Raw genomic sequence first — 5,168 nt, 5'->3', positions numbered from 1 at the left:
CGCCCGCAGCCACTCAAGCCTCTGCCTTCGGCCTCGCACACTTCCGGCCTGCGTCCCAGCCTCGCCGCCACTGGCTCCGCCCCGCGCTCGGCCCGGGAGGGGGGGGGAATCTAGGGCCCGCGCGCCGTCCTCGCGCCTGCCTTCTGCCGTGCCTAACAACAGAAGCGACTCTACACGCTTTACCGCAGGCGCTGCTAGTAAATAAAATCATCTGTCTACCTGGAGGTGAGATCTGTGTGAAGATGGAAAGGCGGCGGAAAATGTAGGAACGCACGTGATCCTTTGCTTAGGGCGCCTTTGGAACACCCTCGCATTCCCTCCCCGTGGACCCAGCCTCCCCCGCGGTGCATAGTGGGGGTTGTAGTTCACCCGGAGGTGTCCTGGTGGCCCCTGAGCCAGGCTGGGAGGAAGGCAGAAGCATTTCTGAGCAACAATGACAGGTCTTTTTAGGATCGAGGCCTAACCTTACCGAGTTAGTTTTTATTCATTGACTAATTAATTGATTTAGAGAGTGAAACATCCATTTGTTGTTCCATTTATTTATGCCTTTATTAGTTGTCTTGTATGTGCCCTGATGAGGGATCGAACCCACAACCTTGTCCCATGGGGAGAACGATCTAAGCAACTGAGCAACCCGGCCAGAGCCCAAAGTTTTTATTCCTGGTACTGACCGTAGGAGCCAAAGTGATAGAAATATGTAAATCAATAAGTGGATGGTGTAACTGGCATTTTCTCTGAGAAGGTAAAAGCTCCCCTCCCTTCTGCTCTCCTCTTCCTGTGCCCTCCACCCTTCCTCCACCTTCTCCCCGCGCCTCGGCCCTCTCCTGCTTTACTCCTTTTTCTTGGCTTTCTGGAACCACACTGCCTGCGTTCAAATCCGTGTCTGTCAACCAGGGCTGTGTGGCTTTGAAGAAGTAATTAATCTCTGACCCTCAGTTTCTTTATCTGTAAAATAGGTATACAATAGTACCTGTCTCGTAGGATTATTTGAGGACTAAATGAGTTATTCTAAGGCCCATAGACGAGTGTCTTTAACGTAGTAAATTCTCAATTAAATATTCCCTTTGATACCCTTCTCTCAAACAAATAAAATAGAGATCAGAAGTAATAACAGTTGTGCGCCACTAAATTGTGAGCTTTCTCTTATGGGCAGGGACTGTCACGTCTGATCAGATGAATAAGTATTGTCCAATGGATAGAAATATAATCATTTTAATGTGACTCCCTCTCGATCCAAGGAAACCAGTAGGTTATGGAATTTTAAGTCAATACTCATTTATCATAGTCTAGAAAAGGGTATTTTTCCTAATTCTACTAGAATAGCAGTTCCCAAGACCTCAACTTTCCGAAACCAGCCTCAGCCAGTTTTTCCCTCCTGCCACCGTTCCTGCCCGGCTACACCCGCGTTGCTTTGACTGGTTTTCACTGCTTCCCTTAAATGTAGCGATGAAGACGCTAAGTTCCATAACCTGTGATGACTTGTCAGCGTGCTGAATGGAGGTGAATCCCAGGAACACTTTCCCAGCACTTATTTGCATATGCACTTAGCCTAGGTGTTCCCACTGTAGCTACTTTGTCAGGAAATCCTTCGAGACAGCCTGCAAAAGGCATCTGCACCCTGACTGTCTCCTTGTTTCAGATGCAAACACATAGTTTGGGATTTGGCAAAACATGTTTTTGGTTGTTTTTAGAAGAAAATGACCACCCCAAGGCAGGAAGAGGAAGGCAAAGATTTTCAGTAAGACTTTACTCCTAAGAACACCTCCACCTATTGTCGCATCCCAGTTGCCCGCATTTGACTCTGAGTGAAACTCTAAGCCTTTTGGATGCACCTGTTTTTAGTCTGTGTATAAATTTGTCACCTTTACAGGAAAAAAAAATCACATGTTAGAATTGGGTTTGGGTATTGAAAAAATCATAATAAAGTAAGAGAAGAAATATTGGCCTTAAGAGGCTGTTACAGCATTTACCTTATTATACAGTTATTACATAAACTCTGGAGGGGGTGGTGACATTGTCATGGAGTATTATAATATTTAAAAGATACCTGTATGGTCCAAAGTGTTATTGTGAAGTGTACACATTCCAATTCACGGATCTATTTTTCAAGCCATGCTAGGATGCACTAGGAGAAAATAACGCTTGGTTCTTTACTGGAGAGGGAAGATGGTGTTTGAGTGACTAAAATGGGATAGGCAAAACCACAATGAGATATCACTTTTCATCCACTAGGGTGGCTATAATAAGAGAAAACCCAAGTGTTGGTGAGGGTGTGGAGAAATTGGAATGCTCATCTGTTGCTGGTAGGAATGGAAAATCTTGCAGCTACTGTAGAAGACAGTTTGGCAATCTCAAAGGTTGAAACCTAGAATTACCATATGACCAATAATTCCACTCCTAGCTGTATACCTTGTACACGAATGTTCATAGCAGCACTATTCACAATAATCTAAGATGGGAAGCCCCCCCCCCACCAAATATCTAGCAACAGATGAACAGTTAAAACATAGTGTGTTCGTACAGTGGAATATTGTGTAGCAAAAAAAAAAAAAAAAAAAAAAATTATACTAGCTGTGCTGTAATATGGGTCAAGCTTGGAAACATTATACTAAGTTGAAGAAGCCAGTCACCAAATAGCACATATTACATGGTTCCATTTGTTTGAAATGTCTAGAACTGGCAAGTGTGTAAAGACAGAGAAGACTCATGGGTGCTTAGGGCTGAGGGGCACCAGGGAGGGATAGAAGGGTGACAACTACAGGACACAGGGTGTCTTTTGGAGGCGATGAAGATGTTCTAAAATTGTGAAGATAGGTGCACACATCTGATAATTCTAAAAACTTTTGTATTGGTCACTGTAAATGGATGAATTGTAAATAAGTGCATTATATCCCAATAAAGCTGTTAAATATTTTCCAAGAGTGATGGGGAACAGTCTCTTCAAGTCCTGTAAATACACACACACACACACACACACACACACACAGATACACTTCAGTGTTACTAGGGAGAAGCATTAAGCAATATGGCTTAAATTTATTTTGAATAATCTAAGAAAAATAGGTAAAGTACTTTAACTTTATGGATTCGATCATCTTTAACAAACGTTTCTGTGCCAAGATTATGCTGGCAATGTGATTTGTGCCTAAGAGGACACAACCATTTTCTTTAACAAACATGAATGGGGTAGCTACCACGTGCAGAAACTGTTCTAGAGACTGATGATGGCTATTCTTGTGAAGTTTATTTTCTAGTGAGAGGAGACTCAACAAAATGAATATGTATATAACATTAGAAAGTGATCATTGCTAGAGAGAAAAGTGAAGGAAAGAAAAAGATGAAGGCTGGGGTAGGGGGGGTTAGGAAAGACCCCACTGGACATGAACTTGAAGGAGGTGAACAAGGGAGCCATGCCAGTGTCTGGGGTCTTTTCCCTTCCCCGTGTGCCAGTCAGCATTCCCTTTTCTACATTGTTTTTTCTTCTGCTCTTTCCTGCATCATTCCTATCACCATACAAACGTGCGGTCCCCCCAGGACCTGACCATCCTGACGCTCTGATCTTGGACTTCCAGCCCCAGACCTATGAGGAAATAAATTTGTTCAAGCCACCCAATATTTTGTTACGGCAGCCCAAGCCAACGAAAACACTATTTCCAAGTCCTGTTGGCTCTACCTTCATCATGTATTCAGAATACAACTAATCTCCCCAGATTCTACTGTTACCCCTTAGCCCAAGACACTGTCATCTCTCACCTGAAATACTGCAGTACCTTTCTCCTCATTAAGGGGTGGGGTCTGTTTCCCCTCCCCCTAAAGCTGAACTTGCCCTTGACATGCTTTGACTAATTGAATGTAGGAGAAGTGGTACTGAACCAGTTGCAGACCTAGCCCTTTAGAGGCCTGACAGCTTCCCCTGTAGCTGAGAACCTGGAGCCCCCACGTAAGAAGTCTGGCCAGTGCCCATTCCTTGCAACCAACCAGCTGGGGCACCAGACGCAGGAGTGAAGCTACCTTGGAAATTGCAGTCCCATGTGAACTCCCTCCTGAATGTAAATAGCACGATGACCCCAGCAGTCACTGCTGCGAAGCGAAGAAACCATTCAGTCATCCCACCGAATCACGAAAAGTAACAAATTTTTGTTTAAAAGTCCATATGTGTGGGTGTAGTTTGTTATGTAGCAATAGATAACTGATACACACTAGTCTCCAATTTTTTAATTTTGCCCAACTTTCAGTCATTTTCCCACACGGCAGCCAGAGTGATTCCATTAAAATATATGCTTAGATGATGTCATCTCTCTACTTAAAACTGCAAGGACTCATCTCCCTCAGAGTAAAAGGCCAAGCTGTTACAAGGCCGTATCTACTGTGACCCTCTTCACCACCCCATTGCCTGTTCTCGCCTGCTGTTTGCTGGCTCTGCTACACCTTCCTTGGCCATGTGTTCTCAGACCAGTGAGGCATGCAGTCCTGCACTTGCTGTTCCCTCTGCTGTGGTTGCTCTTCCCGCAGGTTGCTCTTCTTCCTTCAGATACTCACTGGAAGTGGCACCTTCTCATTGAGGACGTCTGTGTTAGCCCAATAATGGTCCCTCAAAGATGTCCACATCTTAATCACCAGAACTTATATGTTACCCGAATAACAAAAGTAACTGCAAATGTGATTAAATGAAAGATCTTGCAGTAGGGAAATCCTGGATTGCCCAGGTGGGCCTGATGAAATCAGAGGGCTGCTTACAAGTGAATGGGGTAGGCGGGAGCCAGAGAAGGAGATGTGATTATGAAAGCAGAAGTCAGAGTGACTGACTGGGGCTGGGGCCTTGAGCCAAGGAATGCAAGAAGGCTCCAAGGGTGGAAAACGTGAGAAAACAGATTTTCCCCTAGAGCTTCCCAAAGGAATGCAACCCTGCCAACACTTGGTTTTAACCCAATAAGACCCGTTTCAGACTTCTGAGCTCCAGAACTGTAAGATAATCAATTTGTGTTGCTTTGAGCCCCTAAGTATGTGCTAAGTTAATAACAGCAATAAAAAACACACATATTCCTAGGAATCCTATTCCTGTTACTTCCTAGCTCTCTTTTATGTTTTGTAACATGTATATTTTACCGTTTATTTTATTTATTGTCTTGTTTCTTCCACTGTAATGCAAGCTCCATGTGGGCAGGAAT

The sequence above is a fragment of the Furipterus horrens genome, unplaced genomic scaffold, assembly GCF_987537825.1.
Source record: "Furipterus horrens unplaced genomic scaffold, mFurHor1.1.pri manual_scaffold_15, whole genome shotgun sequence".
NCBI lineage: Eukaryota > Metazoa > Chordata > Mammalia > Chiroptera > Furipteridae > Furipterus > Furipterus horrens.
Note: the sequence above shows the minus strand (reverse complement) of the source record.